Source organism: Mesoplodon bidens (genome assembly GCF_964165515.1).
Source record: "Mesoplodon bidens genome assembly, chromosome: 1".
Lineage (NCBI taxonomy): Eukaryota > Metazoa > Chordata > Mammalia > Artiodactyla > Ziphiidae > Mesoplodon > Mesoplodon bidens.
The window spans coordinates 85064191-85082258 of NC_138176.1; the positions used below are offsets into that span (position 1 = coordinate 85064191).

The 18068-nt window shown below is 40.5% G+C and overlaps 1 protein-coding gene and 1 long non-coding RNA gene across 3 annotated transcripts in view; one reads left to right on the forward strand and one right to left on the reverse strand.

Moving 5' to 3' along the window:
- LOC308613801 overlaps positions 1–5240 on the reverse strand; it is a 195788-nt gene extending 190548 nt beyond the window's left edge. The window contains exons 1-2 of the long non-coding RNA XR_014015322.1: positions 5018–5240; positions 195–267 (exon numbers count right to left, since the gene is read on the reverse strand). This is a non-coding gene — a long non-coding RNA (uncharacterized lncRNA). The remainder of the gene's footprint in view (positions 1–194; positions 268–5017) is intronic.
- Positions 5241–5321: 81 nt separating this feature from the next.
- The window catches only part of USP53 (ubiquitin specific peptidase 53), a 76893-nt gene continuing 64146 nt past the window's right edge, over positions 5322–18068 (forward strand). Inside the window, exon 1 of one of the 2 annotated variants that reach the window (XM_081226027.1) lies at positions 5322–5544. The gene's annotated coding sequence lies outside the window, so the exon portion shown is untranslated. The remainder of the gene's footprint in view (positions 5545–18068) is intronic. The other variant, XM_081226026.1, reaches the window with a different exon arrangement.

Sequence of the window (18068 nt, forward strand, 5' to 3'; positions counted from 1 at the left end):
AGAGATAACTTGATCAAAAATATTATAATTTTACCTCATTTTTGGTTCTATTCTCCCTTATTTTTTTCTTTCCAGATTTTTATCATGTCACAGACATTAGTTAATTTGGCCATAATATGACTCTACTTCTGGTTCTGATTGTGAGAAGCTACTTAGGAAGGAAGGGTATTCGTGGAACACATCTGAATACTGACCACAGACCAGGAGCCTTCCAGAAGACACTCTTAGTGACAACAACTTCTTTCCACGTGTCTTCACTCTTGGTAACTGCATATTTTAATTTTACGGAAAAAAAGAAAAAGAAGAAAAGAAAGCCTTATTGTTAAGTTTCCATTCAGTGACTTATTGTAGATACAGATTCAGGTGTCGAACAACTCTTTACTGATGCCTACTCTGTGCCACTGTATTAGACTTTACAGAAAGAATGATGATCAAGAGAGAGGTCTTTCATGGGATCTTCTTCCTAGATAGTGAGGGAGACAATAAACAAATAAGCAAATAAATAAGCTAAATAATAACAGGTTGTGAAAAATGGTATGAGATGAATAAACAGAATACTGTGATAGAGATAAACAGGGAGTTCTAGGTCAAGGATGAGTTTTCCAAGAAGATGAAGTTAAAACTAAAGTATAGAGGATGAAAAGGAGCCAGCCACTTGGAGACTCAGGGGAAGGTGCTGTAGGTCAGGGTTTCTCAACCTTGGCACTATTGACATTTTGGACCATACAATTCTTTGTTGTGGGGGACTGTCTTGTCCATTGTGGGATGTTTAGCAGCATCACTGGCCTCAACCAACTGGATACCAGTAGTGGCACCCCTCCCCCACCCTAACTGTGACCGCCAGAAATGTATTGGCCTTTGTCAAATGTCCCCTGGGAGAAAAAAATCATCCCCAGTTGAGAACCACTGTTCTAGGCAAAGGGAATAAAGAATGTAAAATCCTTGAATAGCATGAGATGCTGTTAGGGAAGTAAGGATAGATCATTAGTCCATTCAGGGGTCTGCAGGCCTTGGCAAGAATTTGGATTTTATTTTATGTAAATAGTAAGCCATTGAACAATTTTAAGTTGAGGAGTAACAGGTTGACATTTACAATAGGCTACTTTGGCTCTTGTGTGGGAAATAGATTTAAAACCATGTGGATAAATGAGATCTCAGGACCAGGCACTGTGGAACATTATTTATCTTCATTTAGAAGATAAAAGTAGACTGGAAAGTGAAAGAGAAAAACAGTATGAAAAGGAGCAACCAAAGAGGTTGGAGGAAAGCCATGAAAGAGGATGGTGTTACAAAAACTGGGAGGTGAGTCAAGGACAAAGTGGTCAACTGTAACTAGATTTTTCTGGTTGGCCTCATCATCAAGTCACAGACTGAAGATTTCTCTGGAATTGCACTGGCTTAGCTCATCTTCTTGCCTAACTACAATTTCCTCTACAAATCTTCTGTATATAATTCCAAACTAAACAACCTGTTCAAGAACTTATAAAGGCTTCCTATTATAGCCCTGCATTGGCCTTGTTCATTCCTGTTTCTAAAACTTTGCTCTTGAAGTAGTCATGTTTCCTCCTCAGTGCCTTCAAATATGCCTACCTATGAACCTTCCAAGCTGAAGCTCATATCTGATCTCCCACAGAAGCTTTCTCCAACAATTTTCATCCACATAGATGTCTCTATTCTCTAAAAAATCAACAAAACTTCCAGTTTTTCACTCTATCCGCTGAACACATTTGTTAAGGCTCATTGCCTGGAAATACAACAATGAAAAAATATGGTCCCTGCTCTCTAGAAGCTTACTAAGAAAATAACACTCGTCAATATTTCCTTGATGCATTTAGGAAAAAAGGAGTCTGCCTCGTATCCAAACCTGAGGGAGCCATTCAGCTATTTCTCTATACTGTATTTCACTTTACCTCACCCAGCTGATTCATGCTTTGCCACGCCTTTAGATGTTGATTACCTCCTGGAACTACTGGATCACAGCTCCTCAGGACAGAATATTGCTACTCTTACCACTTATCAGTGATAGGATGAATATATCCTCAAGATGGTACATCTCCCAAAGTCTGAGTTATAATCACTCCAGAATAATAGTTAAGAGGCGTTTAAGTATGGTGGTGCTGATGATGTAATCTTTGGGTAGGCCTCATTCAAACAGTGTAAGATGATCTTTGGCATTCCAACTCTACTCCCTTTCATGATCTCAAGCCAGTGCGAGGTGCAGACATTTTTATTAATTTGGTTCCACCCAACAAATAACTATTGAATCAAACATACACACATATCCCCCAAGGACAAACAGTAATTCTCAGAGGCAATACATTTAAAACCTATGTTGTGACATTTCTAACTACAAAGTTTTCTAGGAGCAACTCCTGCCCTAAAATGCAGTGCACTGTCAATTTTCCTTTTTTCCATCTGTTTGCTTCAGGCTGCCCTCTTGATGCTTAACTTGTGACCTATTATAAGTCTATTATTTAAAACTCAGTACTTAGATATGCCAAGAACTGGTAGAAAGTTTGAAATTACACGATTAAAAAAGTGTACAGTCAGGGTTTAGTCAAATTTTTTTTTTAATTTATTAATTAATTTTTGGCTGCGTTGGGTCTTCGTTGCTGTGTGCGGGCTTTCTCTAGTTGCGGGGAGTGGGGGCTACTCTTTTGTGGGGCACATGCTTCCCACCGTGGTGGCTTCTCTTGCTGCGGAGCATGGGCTCTAGGTGCGTGGGCTTTAATAGCTGCAGCACGTGGGCTCAGTAGTTGTGGCTCGTGGGCTCTAGAGCACAGGCTCAGTAGTTGTGGCTCACGGGCTTAGTTGCTCTGTGGCATGTGGGATCTTCCTGGACCAGGGGTCGAACCCGTGTCCCCTGCATTGGCAGGTGGATTTTTAACCACTGTGCCACCAGGGAAGCCTTTAGTCAAATTCTTGAGCAAGGTGAACTGAAGGACATTCTCCTATAATCTCGAAATGAGGAAGGGAGATAGTATGAATCTTCATTATCCACAGTCCAAATTATTTTTCAAGAGTGCTGTCAGTTACATTTGCAAAGAAATATAGTACAACCTAATTGTTATAATATAAATAAGTCCAGAAATGGTAAAAGAAGGGCAAGTCTGTTTCAGGAAGTTATGAAAGGTTCCAGGGAAGAAATAAGTACTCAACTGAGACCTAAAGGATCTTGAGAGAACCTAGTAGAATCAAGGAAGTGCAAAGAGTTCAGTATAGCTAGTGTGGAGTAAATGGGCAAGAATGGTAGATGAGATTAACAGTCTGGGGCCAGATCATGAAGAGGATGGGGGCTCCTGAAAAAATCTTGGTGAGGAATATCACGATTATATTTTCATGTTAGAAAAACTACTAATAGGCTGGAGGTTGGACTGGAGTGGGAAAGAAATAACTAGACGCTATTGCAATAGTCAAGGGAGATGAGTTAGGAGAGATGATTACTTGATGGATTAAGACAGTGAGAATGGAGATTAAAAAGAGACGTGGATTTGAGAGATCATTAAGGAGATGAGTCAATAGAATTTGGTATTAGGATAGAGGAAATGAAAGAAATGTAATATAGTGGTACCCATGGATTCTTGACTTGGGCAACTGGGTGCTATTATCTGAAATAGGGAATGAAAGCAGGGTAGGTTCCAGATGGGTGGGAAGAAATACGGCAGTAAGAATAGGGAATGGTAAAGATGCCCATGTCAATTTGGGACATAGTTAAGTACCTATATGAAATCCAAACGAAGATGCTGTTGCTTAAAAGTGTCTAACCTGGGGCTTCCCTGGTGGCGCAGTGGTTGAGAGTCCACCTGCCGATGCAGGGGACACGGGTTCGTGCCCCGGTCCGGGAAGATCCCACATGCCGCAGAGCGGCTAGGCCCGTGAGTCATGGCTGCTGAGCCTGCGCGTCCGGAGCTTGTGCTCCGCAATGGGAGAGGCCACAACAGTGAGAGGCCCGTGTACGGCAAAAAAAAAAAAAAAAAATGTCTAACCTGAAGTATACATTTGGGAGTCCATGGTGCCCAGGATACTTAGTAGGTAAGTCCATCATGGGAAAGAGATTGCTCAAGGAGACAAGAGGACTAACAACAAAAGAAAATGGATAGTTTGGAAACACAGAGGGCACACATAAGAAGAAAAATATTTAAAGTTCATCAAAGAGGTAGTTGCAGAACCTGGAGAAAGTGGCACTAAGGAAACCAAGGGTAGAATTAATGGTGTTATTTTTTAAATGTAGAGTATTTTTTCCCTCATTCTCCAAACGTTTTAAATTTCCTGAAGGCAAGAACCATGTCTGAAATTTCATTGTATTTTCTTGAGTGCTCAATTCAGTGAAGGGAACATTAAGTGTTCAATAAATTTTCATTGATTCAGTCCCAGGTACTCTTCGCTTATACCGACCTAAAACGTTTCTTCGTTCTGTTTCTTCAAATAAACGTTTAGAGTTACCTACGAGTTTAGTTAAACCAGTTTTTATAATCTCTATGTTGTACCTGCAACAGCTTTGAAATGAGTTCCAAAACCTTACTACTTATTGAGAGGGATCTGTAGACAGTGGGTTTTTCATTTACTACTGTTCCTAAGAAACAAGGTATTCCAAAACAAAGTTTAGCCCATTCTCCAAGCATTAGCTTGCAACTTAAAACCTGTTCAAAGCACAGTAAGGAGGCAGCCACATTTTTCTCACCACAATTAACCATTAACCGGGTCAACGTGTTTATTAAGGCTTTCGATTTATTAATAGTCACGAAACAACCAGCTGGGGGATATACCCTCATACCAGTGGAAGTCATTTAACTGCAAACAGATGCTAAAGAGAACTGCGTATTCGCAAGGGTTTCGAGGCCAGGCAGTACAGGTTGTTTTCTCTGAGGTAACAATTCCTAACTTAAAGCCCAGTCCTTGGTGGATTCGCGTCCCTGAGCTTAGAAAATACTGAATAAACAAACGACCAATAGTATGGGAATAACCACCTCCACCTGAGGAGCTATCCCTTCCTCCCCTCTACACCACACAGACGAACCTGCAGCCACCTTCCTCCAACAGCTAAGCCACAGCACTCCGCTCCCGCCTTAGGAAAAATAGTCAAGCTCCTGCTCTCGCGGGATCTTGCGCCTCCGAGTAAGTCAACTGGATCGCGCGCCCCAGCGAACCCCCGCGGGAACACAGTTCGGCAGGTCCGGAAAGCCGGGAAATCGCGTGCGGGGGCGGAGCCAGCTCGTTGAGCATGAAGGCGGGGCTAGCTCTGAGGAGGCGGGGCGGGGGCGAGGCGGGGATTGGGGCGGGGCTCCCAGGACCTGTTGATCGCAGGTGTCGCTGCCCTGACTGGCAGTGTTGAGGCGTGTGCGCATGCTCTGTGCGCAGGATCGCGCTTTGGGCGGCGGAGATCAGTCGCCTCTGCTCTAGTTCTCGGTGAGCCCCGGTTACGGTGGCAGCTGTTGGTGTCAGCCTGTTGTCAGCTTGAGGCGGCGCTGGGCCAGCGGGAGGTAGAAGGCCCGTATTTCTCTACCTGAGCCGCACGCTCCCGTCACTAAAAGGGCAGAGCTCAAGGTAAGTCTCCAAAACTAGTCCCTGGATGGAGGTCCAACGACCTGCTACCCCCATGGGCCTGACTCGGAGACCCTCATTCCAGTCCCAGGCCTCGTCTCTCCCCTCGCAGCCCCGCGACCTCCTCCCCCACCCCACCCTCCTCGGGGCAGACTCAGGGCTCTTTGCCCGGGTTCTAGCGCCCGAGGTCACGCAGCTTCCCCGCCTCCTTCCCGCCGCGTCCGGGATCTGGCGGAGATGCCTTTGGCCAGGCTGGAGGCGCGCGCGAAGGGAGGAGGTGCTGTACTTACTGGGTCGTGGTTGTTAGTTGCTGCTGTGTTTGAGGGCTGGCCAGGGGCAGAACCTGGGATCCTGCTGGGTCGCTTACTGCATTGGGATTATGAATATTACGCTTACCTGGCGCCTGCCCCTCACTTTTCAAGCCACTGCCTCTCCCGAGCAGCAGCTTTTGAAAGGGGTCCAGGTAGTTATGTTGCCCTCTTTGGAGAAGAGATGATTCGTGAGAATCTTTGGGCTGGTGGTTTCTGGTTGGTAGTAGTAATTTAGAAAGTTAATGTTTAGCTTCTAAATGGCGACTTATGGGACGTTTACCAAACTACTTTTAAACATCGTGGAGAACAGGAAGTACTTGCACAGGTGTAATACGGAGGGTTTCTAAAGCCTGCAATCTGAGCGTGCTCTGAGGTTTTGTTATCCTGCTACAAGGTTTTCTTTATCAATGCGAAGCCTGATTAATGCTTGCAAAATGTACTGCAAGGCTTTATTTGTTAGATAGCAGAGTTTGCCAGATGTTTTCTCATCTGGAAAAAAATATGTATTTTTTTGCAAGGAGTTTTCAAGGCTATTTCTGAGGGATGTTTAAATTTAGCAGGGTCTTTGTGATTAGGGTCTGATTCACTCTTAGTTCTGTTCTTTAAAGAAAAGCGTTGTTAAATCTCAATATTTAAAAGGAGGAGAAATTGCTAACAAAATTCTGATTGAAATGAACTTTTGGCTAAGTTAATACTTCTTGTTAGTTTAATTTTCTATGTCTTTTCAGTTCCATGATGATGGTCTAGGCATAAATCCTTAATCTTGTAAAGAGAAACTAAAACAAACGAAACTTATTTTGCAAAATCAGAATATATGATTTATCTACCATTGTCATAATTCCAAATAGACAAACTCACTGTAAGTAGGAGTTAATTATGTTCTGAAAAAACAAGGTTTTTGTTTTTATTTTACATTTTAGACGTTTTAAGAATGAGCTCTTTGGGGCTTCCCTGGTGGCGCAGTGGTTGAGAGTCCGCCTGCCGATTCAGGGGACACGGGTTCGTGCCTCGGTCTGGGAAGATCCCACATGCCGCGGAGCGGCTGGGCCCGTGAGGCATGGCCGCTGAGCCTGTGCGTCCGGAGCCTGTGCTCCGCAATGGGAGAGGCCACAACAGTGAGAGGCCCGCATACCGAAAAAAAAAAAAAAATGAGCTCTTTGGACAATTTGTTTAGGTTCATGATTACTGGTGATAAATCATGATGGTGATTTATTCAACTCAACTCACTGGTAGTTAGTGTATTTTTTACTGCAGTTGGAAAAATAAGCAACCAAGAACAGATCTTTCCTTTTCCCTATTAACTAAAAAAACCTTTTTATAAATGTATGTAGATTGCATATAGTTCATGAAACTATATGACTATATGAACTATATGACACCATATAGTTCATGACACCAACAGTCATTCATTAATATTATTTTCTTTAGAAGACACGAAAAAGTAGTTTTTACAGAGGAAGCAATTTTAATGGTGGAAGGGCACTATTTTTCACCTAGTTTTCTTTTTCTTAAAAAAAAGAAAAAATCACAAAACTTACGGTTTTAATAAGTACTGTGGGTCAAGATCTTTTCTATTATTTAGTGTCAAATGTTTATTTTAAACTGTGTAGTATCAAATACAATTTTGGGATCATGGTTTAGGAGTTTGTTTTAGCAAGACAAAGAGTTTAAAGATGAAAATTCTGTTTTAAGGTAGTGTACACATTCAAAAGTCAAAATCACAGTTATTTTCCCTGCTGGAACTGTTTGGAACTCACCTATCATGCTAGAAAGGACATTTTTTACCCTACAATTTTCCAAAAATATGTTTGAAATCTATAAAGTGGTAGATTGAGCTATCCTTCAAGGATGTTTAGTTACTAAAATACTTAGCAGATCTTGGTATTTGACAGCTTTAACTATAAGGTTTTTCTTAATTATAGGCCCTAAGGCACCCTACAGTAAGGTAACTTAGATATTTCATCTGGAAGTATTTTGAACACAGGGTGTGCTAGATGTGTTTGGGCTCAAAAGATTGTCAGTATAGCCTACTGTTGCTCATGAGCTCTTGGATTAAAGGAGGAAGTGTGCTAATTTATTTCATATTTGGAGAGACAGCTACAAATTAGTGATGATACATATGTAGCATTAATGTATTATTAATTTTGTACAGATGTAACGATTTTAGAAAATTTTGCATTACAGTATATGCACACAATAGGAACAGGAAATGTTCTACCGCAGATAAAATCTTCAGAGGTTATTTAAACTTTAAATAACTATTTAATATCTTAATCTTAGCTAGTTATTTTCTTTAAATAATAGGAATACTACATATATAGAATATTTAGGCAGAAGTATTTGTTCTTTGCTTTTCCAAGTTAATCCATATCCTCTATCAGCAGTTCTTTTATAAACTAAGGGTACATGATTAGAACTGTGGTCTGTGGTTAGGACTGAATTTTAATGTAATTGTTTTTCTTTGGAATCATATACATTCTTTTTTTTCCTTCCTTTTTAATTTTAGTCCCATGAATTTTACTTTGTGCTTTACAGACATTCTAAGGTATCCATAGGCTTCATTAGGCCTTCAAAGGTGTCCATGACATACCCCAAAGTGCCACAAACCATTGCATATGGTTGAAGAAATTTTGTTTTAGATGAGTCACTTCAGAAAATTTCCTTCATATATTTGTAATTCATCAGAAAATAAAATGTTATACAACATAAATCATACTTCAATATCTTAGCTGTTTTAATGAATAAAGTCAGTTATCTGAGCTGTTGTAGTATTTTTAAATTAACTTGGAAATAATTACATTAGTCTTTTAGTCTTCTATTTTTACAAATATTGACCTTCAAAAAGCAGTTTGAAGAAATACTTTTCCTTTGGAATTTGGAAGGTTTTTTTTTAACTTACTTTTTGTGCTTTTCCAAGCTAGCAAATTTATTTAGTAAATATTTATTGACCTATTGTTGTATGCTAGGCACTAGAGATTGGAAAATTAATAAGACAATGTTGAAGTAGTCAGAAATAAGAGTTCTACCTTTCCTAAGCCTTGTCTTTGGCTATTCCCAATCCTCCCCCAACTGCACTGAGTTTCCAAAGATAAAATAGTCTTTTTCTTACACCCTTGCTTTTGCAAGGTGCTGCTTCCCTTCCCTTCCAGCTTCTCAGTCATCTATACCACACCTGTGAATTATCTTCATTTTTGCTTACCACTGTATTTTTTACATCTCATTGTTAAAGATTTATATTGTGTCGCTATAGAGGGAAGAGGGAAAAACTAAGGGAATGAAGATGATATGTGTATTGCATCTTAAGTGTAAGGAGAATACTGGATGGACAGCACAAGCGTTGGTAACGCAGGTGTGGGGAGCATTCTTATGACCCAGAGACATGATGTGAGCAATGTCAAGGGGCATTTTGGGTGCTCTAGTTATTGTTTATGACTGGATGGATTGTTGTGTTACTTATGAATTAAAATCGTCATTAAGGAAGTTTTGAATTATTTTTCTGAAAAGTTGTACGTAGGTTGAATTTTTCTAAATTAAATCTTCTCTGTTGCTTACATTGTTATTTCAGAGTTGCTTTCCCTTTATTTCTGATGCATTGCCTTCTAATATTGTAACTCATTTCTCTTTCTCTAGCCCAAACAGCTTGTAAATGAATGTTTAAAATAATACTATGGTGAATCCACTTGTAAAGTGAATCATTCCCAAACATTTTTTTGTAAATTAGAATTTTTCATATTTTAAATTTTCTTAAAGTAGGATAGTTCTATAAATGAATGTGCATTTTTCCTACTAAGAATGACTTATTAATAGATTTTAAAATTTAGAAATTAATACTTTATTGTACAGTTTATCTGATGCCACTAATCTGGATTAAGGCTTTAGTCAAGATTGATATGTCAGTTTAAGGAAATAGAGAAATAATAAAATGGGGTATAAAATATCATAATACAGCTTTTACTTTTTCTTCAAATGTGTATTTATATTGTTAAAAAATCATTTTATATCAAAGATTGTGTTTTTGCTGTCATTATAATTAGCTTGCCTTTACCTAGTGCCTGCTATGTTTGGGGCATTTATTAGGTATTTTATACATGGTTGATGATCCTTAAAATAATTCTGTGAACCTTTTTATATAGATTATGATTACAGATGATGGAACTCATCTGCTTTTAATGATTGAGTAGTTGAGTAATGTGCTTTGTTGGCAGAAGCTTTTCAGAGGTAGAATAATTGGGAACCATGAGGTCAGTATCAAAACATGGATTCCATCCTTGTCAAGAACCCATCAGGGCATTCTTTGTTTACCAGGTACTTTGTGCTTTGGCTTCTTCTAAACTTCTCAGCCTGCATAATAAGCTCCTGCCCCTCTAATGATGGCCCTCCCTGTTTTTAGGTGAGCAGGCTGTTTGAACCCTGGAAGATTTTTCCTCCTATAAGGTGCTGCTGTATAGGCCTGAGATAATCTTACCTCCTTATCAGTATAGTACTGACACTAACCTAGCTGCGAGGTGATAGGAAATTGTCCTGTACCCTTAGTGCCTAGGTCATCTTTGTTGATTTCAGAGGGTTTGTTGATTGAGGTTTCACTTTATTTCCTGAGCTTCATTCAATAAGTATTTAATAACTACCTACCATATACTATGCATTGTTCTAGATGCTTGGAATTCACTTTATATTCTAAGAGGATTGGGAGGAGAAACAATAATAAACAATAATAAAAATAATAAGTCAATCGTATACTATATTAGTTGGCGAAGAATGCCAAGGAGAAAAGAAAATATAGAGCAGGGAAAGGGGAATTGGGAATGTGGAGTGGGTTGCAATTTTAAATAAGTATAGGCCTCATATAGAAGGTGATTTTTGAGCACAGCAATAATGCAGTGAGCCAAGGAGAAGCCCTGTGGGTATCAAGGGGAAGTGTATTCCAGGCAGAGGAATAGATAGTGTAAAGGCTTTAGAGCAGGAGTTTTCATGGTGGCCCATGAAGCTGAAAAGGACAATGTAAAGGGAAAGTAGTTAGAGATGAAGTTAGAGGTGAGAAGATGGACAGGTGTTACATAATAAGAAATATATATTTGGTATCTGGCTGTTTCCTGGCACACAACTCCTAAAACTCTTGGAATCTACAAAGTGATAAATGTTTTCTGTGTGCTAATGAGATGACTGGTGGCTGGAGGTTAGCATCAAGGTGGGAACTTATTGCCAGGAAACCAACCATGTGATTAGAGGATTGGAACTTTCAGCCCCCTTCCCCCCCCCCTTCAGGGATGGGAGAGGTGGAGATTGAGCTACTCACTAATGGCCAGATATTTAATCAAGCATGCCTATGTAATGAAGCCTCCATAAAAAGTCCTAACTGAAGGGGTTCAGAGAGCTTTTGGGTTGGGGAACTTGTGGAGGTGCTGGGAGGGTGGCATTTGTTGAGAGGGCATGGAAGCTCCCCTTCCCACATACTTTGCCCTATGCAGGTCTTCCATCTGGCTGTTCCTGAGTTGTATCCTTTTATAATAAACTTGAAATCTACTCAAGTAAGCTGTTTTCCAGAGCCGTGCTAGCAAGTGAATTGAATCCATGGAAGAGGTCGGTGGGACCCCCTAACTTATTGGTTATTGATCAGAAGTACAGATGACAACTTGGGACTTGTGGTTGGTGTCTGAAGGTGGGGGGGTGGTATGTCTAGTGGGACTGAGCCCTTGCCTTGTGGAATCTGACCCTAACTCCAGTAATGTCAAATTGAATTAAATTGTAATTTCTGCTGAGAATTAGAGAATTGCTTGTTGTGTAAAAACCCACACATCTGGGCTCAAAAGTGGTGTGAGGGCTTCCCTGGTGGCGCAGTGGTTGAGAGTCCGCCTGCCGATGCAGGGGACACAGGTTCATGCCCTGGTCCGGGAGGATCCCACATGCCGCGGAACGGCTGGGCCCGTGAGCCATGGCCGCTGAGCCTACGTGTCCGGAGCCTGTGCTCCGCAACGGGAGAGGCCACAACAGTGAGGGGCCCGCGTACCGAAAAAAAAAAAAAAAAAAAAAAAAAAAAAGTGGTGTGAGAGTATAGAATAAAGCGTTTTTTACTTTTAGCAGGTAGTATGGGCTTTGCAGCCCATTATAGAGACTTTTTGGTTTTTAATCTGAATTAATAAGGACCCATTACAAGGTTTTGAGCAGAGGGCTGACTTTATGATTTAATTTTAGAAGGATTTCTTGGTCTAATCTTGGGGATAGACTGTAAGGGGTAAGGGTAGAAGCTAGGAGATAGTTAGGAGTCTGTTCTGGCAATCCTGGGAAGAGCTGATGATGGCTAAGACCAGAATAGTAGAAGTGGAGGTGGTGAGAATTGGTCACATTCTGACTGAGATATGCAAGAAAGAGGAGTCAAAGATGATACCAAGATATTTCTTCTGAGCAGCTGGAATGATGAAGTTACTATCAGCTAAGGTGGGGAAGAAGATATAGGTAAAGCAAGAGTTCAGTTTGGGGCTTTGTCAAGTCAAAGGAATGTTAGGTTATGCCTGCTTTGGCATGCTTTTCTTCTGAAGATGATGTCTTAAAGAAGATTGCCATAAGCCATTGCCTTTAATGTTCATACTCTGTGTCCTGGATACACATGCACTTTTGTTTTTCTCTAATTAGTTACCAGTGAAAACTTGTGATTAGTAAAAGCCAGAAGAAATAAAGCACAGTTCTTTATTGTACACAAAGAAACTGAGCAAAAAAAGTACAAAACATTGAAAATTACTTAAAATTTGCTGTTTTTAGTGGTGGTATAGATTGTCCTTATTACGTTAGTTTTATTTTCTGTGTTTGTTTTAAAAATATTCTAGTATAGTCTTCTCCAATTCCTCTATTTGTAGAGTGACAGTGGTTTTCTCTATCAAAGGACATCTATTCTTCAATTATCTTTCTTACTGTAATCCTTCAACTTTATAAAAATGAGATAGCTCTATAACGAATGAGATTTTTTATTGCTTTAACTTGCTACATATTTATATATAGGTATATGTATCTGTATATCTATAGATAGCTTGCAATCTAGTTATCTAAAATAAAGCCTTAAATACTTTTACTAGTAAGATGAACAGTTGTAATACATCAGTGAAAAGTCTTAAGTGTGTCCTTGAGTAGCTGTATTGCTTATTTGTGAAAAGATATTAAAATGAAATTTCACTTTACAGTTTGATGGCTGGAGCAGGGTACTATTAAGAATAATTTCAATTGCTTTATTAACAGTTATTCTGTACTACTATACTACTATTCTATCCTACTATACCTAGACTGTAGGTATTTCTAATTTCCTTTATGCAGTATTTATATGTATTTTAGATATCTATATAAAAAACAAATACTATTTTATAATCAAAACCCAATATACTGAAAAGAACAAATAAAGGAGTCTCATGGCTTTATCAGCTATTGTGTTAGTTTCCTAGGGTTCCTGTCACAAATTACCACAAACCAGATGGCTTAAAACAATAGAAATTTATTCTCTCACAGTTCTGGAGGCTGGAAGTGCAAAATCAAGGTGTTGGCAGGATTGGTTCCTTCTCAGGGCTCTGCATAGAATCCTTCCTTGCTGCTTTCTAGCTTCCAGTGGTGGCTATCAATTCTTGGTTTTCCTTGACTTGTAACTGTATCATTCTAACCTCTGCCTGTCATCTTCACATGGTATTCTCTCTCTGTGTGTGTCTCTTCTTCTAATGACTTCTGCTAGTCTATTGGATTAGGCTTCATCCTAATGACCTCTTCATAATCTAATTACATCTGCAAAAACCCTGTTTCCAAATGAGGTTATGTCCAGAGGTTCTAGAGGTTAGGTCTTCAAAATATCTTTTTTTTTTCTTCTTGGTGTGTGTGTGTGTGGACACACAATTTAACCATAAAATGAGTTCAATTTAAGCTACTATTACCATTTACCTAGACTGTTCTAGTAGCCTAATCAAATCACTGTTTGTTAGAATTTGAATAAATTCTATGTAGCCTAGTCCTCTCCATTTTAAAAATAGGGAAAGAAATTTACCCCAACTAAAGACCTTAGTGTGCTGTAGATTTCCTAATTATTTAAGGTACTGGGCTTAAAATTTGGGGGAAGAAAATGGAGTTAGTATCTAGGGTAACGAAGGAAAGAAGCCCTGGAATCTTGCTTTTTGGGGTTAACTTATTATTGGTAAAGCACTGATTCATAAGAAAGCAGCAGTGATTTTCTTTCTCTCCTTTTTCTTTTTTTTTCCCTTTCAAACTCCTGGCACATTTTCAAGTTAAAATTCAAAATTTTAAATCATAAACTTGAAATACTTGCATAAGATAAAATTGTCAATCCTTCTCAAACTTTTCCAGTTAATTGAAGAGGAGGGAATACTTCCAAACTCATTTACAAGGCCAGCTTTACACTGATTCCAAAGGTAAATAAGGACACTATAAGAGAAGAAAACAATAGGCCAATATTGCTGATGAATATAGATGCAAAAATTCTCAATAAAATATTAGCAAACCAAATTCAATAGCACATTAAAAGGATCCATCACCATGATCGAGTGGGATTGATCTCTGGGATGCAAGAGTGGCTCAACATTTGCACAGTCAATAAGTGTGATATACCACGTTAATAGAAGGAAAGTTAAAAATCATATGAGTATCTCAATAGATGCAGAAACAGCATTTAGCAAAGTTCAACTTACTTTCAATATAAAAGTTCTCAACAAAGTGGGCATAGAGGCAACATACTTCAACATAATAAAGGCCATATTTTTAAGCCCACAGCTAACATCAGACTCAACTCCAAAGCTTTTCCTCTAAGATCAGGAAGATGAGGGTGCCCACTCTCACCACTCCTATTCCACATAATACTGGAAGTTATAGACAGGGCAGTTAGGGGAGAAAAAGAAGTAACAGGCATCTACATCAGAGAAAGAAGTAAAGTTTCTCTGTTTACAGATGACACAATATTGTATATAGGAAATTCTAAAAACCACCAAAAAACTTTAAGAACTAAAAAATAAATTCAGTAAAGTTGCAGGATACAAAATCAACATACAGAAATTTGTTACATTTCTATGCACTAACAATGAATTGTCCGAAAAAGAAAGATCTAAAACAGTCCCATTTATAATAGCATTAAAAACAATAAAATACTTAAGAATAAATTTCACCAAGGATGTAAAAGATCTGTACACTAAAAACTATAAGATGTTGATGAAAGAAATTGACGCCAAACAAAGAAATGGAGATACCCCATGTTCATGGATTGGCAGAATTAATATTGTTAAAATGTCTATACTACCAAAAGCCATCTATAAATACAGTGCATTTCCTATAAAGTTCCCATGATATTTTTCACAGAAAGAGAAAAACCACTTCTAAAATTTGTAGGGAACCACAAAAGACCCAAAGCTATCCTAAGAAAGAAAAACAAAACTGGAGGCATCACACTTCCTGATTTCAAACTGTACTACAAAGCCATAGTAATCAAAACAGTATGATACTGGGGGAGTGGCCAAGGGTTGAAGAGTAAGAAGACCCTGAGCTCACCTCTTCCCATGAATACACCAAAATTACAAATATTTACAGAGAAACTATTGGTGAGTAAAACCACAAGGCTAGCAGAAAATACCTTCTACAACTAAAGATATACACGAGACAGGTAAGAGGGTGGAGATGCAGTATAGTAAAGACCCATAATCCCAGGTTAGACACCCATAGATGGGAGGTTAACTACAACTGCAGAGGTTCTCCCCAAGGAGTGAGTGGTCCATACCCCACATCGAGCTCCGCAGCCTGGGGGTCCTGCACTGGGAAGATGAGACCCCAGAACATTTGACTTTGAAGGCCAGTGGTGCTTACTTTCTAGAGAGTCAGAGGGCTGTGGGAAATAGAGCCTCCATTCCTAAAGGGTACATACAAAATCTTACATGCTCTAGGACCCAGGGTAAGCAGTAATTTAAAAAGGACCCTGGGTCAGTCTGAGTTGCTGATCTTGGAGGTGTTTCTGGAGAGACAGAAGGTAGCTGGGGCTCGTCCTGGCCATAGACAGTGGTGGCACCATTTTTGGGAGCTCATTCTACCACGTGGACACTGGTGCTGGCAAGCATCATTTTGGACTCTTTTCTCTAGCTTATTAGTGCTGGGACCCAGCCAGGCCCACTGGCCTGTCAGCACAAATACTAGGATGCCTCAGGCCAAGAAACTAGGTGGCCTGAGGCTCAGCCCTACCCACCAGCAGGACTGCTGCTCTAAGATCTTATGAGCCCACAGCCACTGTAGGACCCAGCTCCACACACTGGTGTGCTGGCACTAGCCCCAGGACCCCACAGCCAGGAACCTTAGAACTCCACCCAAGAGTGGGCCAGCACTAACCCTGGGATCCCCTGGGCCTCAGTCCCACCCACCAGCAGGCCAAAACACCAGCTCCAGGAGCCTGTAGCCAGGCCCCAGGACCTGGCTCCACTCACCAGTGGGGCAGCACTAGCTCCAGGATCTGCCCTTACCTACCAGTCACTGGGCAGGAACCAGGCCTAGGAACCCCTGGGCCCTGGCCCCACCCATCTGTGGGCAGACACCAGCCCCAGGACCAACACAGCCCCTCAGCCAGCCATCTTGGGATCTGGTCTCACCCACTGGTAGGCTAACATTAGCTTTGGGATACACCAGACCCCACAGCCAGCTGTGTCAGGAACGGGCTCTGCTCAACAGCATGCCCACACCAATTCCAAGATCCCCTAGGGCCCTGCAGCCAGAGACCTGGGAACTCAGCTCTGTCCTCCAGTGAGCTTGCGCTAGCCTGGGATCTGTTAGGCCTGGCCCCACCCCACCAGCAGCTCGCCACCAGATTGGAGACATGTTGGACCCCTCAGCCAGCTGCCCCAGGATCCAGCTCCCCTCACCAGTGGGCTGGCAACAGCTTTGGGACACCATGGACCCTGCAGACAGCTGTGTCAGGAATTAGCCCCATCCACCAGCAGGCTGACTCTAGAATGAAGATCCCCCACTCCTGCAGCCACCCACTCCAAAACCTGGTTCCACCCACCAGTGGGGCAGCAATAGTTACAGGACCGCCTCCACCCCAGGCCCCACAGCCAGCAGCCTTGTGAACTGGCCCCACCCACCAGCAGCTGGCAGTCTCCACACAAAACAGTGCCTGGCAGTCAATCAGAATGGCAGCCAGCCATGCCTACTAGACCGCCCACAATAGTCAGCCCACCACAACAGCGCACTCCCTTCTGGTCGTTAGAGCTATTTCAAGAGCACACAGAACATTCTTCAGGATAGATCACATGCTAGGCCATAAAACAAGCTGTGGTAGATTTAAGAAAACTGAAATCATATCAACCATCTTTTCTGACCACAACTCTGTGAGACTAGAAATCAACTACAAGAAAAAAACTACAAAAAACCCCCAGAAACATGTGGAGGCTAAACAACCAATGGATCACTAAAGAAATCAAAGAGGACATTAAAAAATACCTAGACGCAAATGAAAATGAAAACACAACAATCCAAAACCTCTGGGACACAGGAAAAACAGTTCTCAGAAGGGTTTATTGTGATACAAGCTTACCTCAGGAAAGAAGAAAAATCTCAAACAACCTAACCCTACACCTAAAGGAACTAAAAAAAGAAGAACAAACAAAACCCAAAGTTAGTAGAAGGAAACAAGTCATAAAGGTCAGAGCAGAAATAAGTGAAATAGAGACTTTAAAAAAAGCACTAGAAAAGATTAATAAAATTAAGAGCCGGTACTTTGAAAGGATAAACAAAACTAATAAACCAATAGCCAGAATCATCAAGAAAAAAGAGGAGAGGACCCAAATCAATAAAATCAGAAATGAAAAAGGAGAAGTTATGATCGATACCACAGATATAAAAAGGATCCTAAGAGATTACTATGAACAGTTATACACCAATAAAATGGGCAGCCTAAAAGAAATGGACAAATTTCTACAAATGTACACCCTCCAAAGACTGAACCAGGAAAAAATAGAAAATATAAGCAGACCAATTACTGGTAAAGAAATTGGATCAGTAATTAAACAACTCCCCAAAAATGAAAGTCCAGGACCAAATGGCCTCAGGTGAATTCTACCGAACACATAAAGAAGAGTTAACACCTATTCTTTTCAAACTATTCAAAATATTGAAGAGAGGGGAACACTTCCAAACTCATTTTACGAGGCCAGGATCACCCTGATGACAAGAGCAGACAAAGATGTCACAAAAAAAAGACTGCTG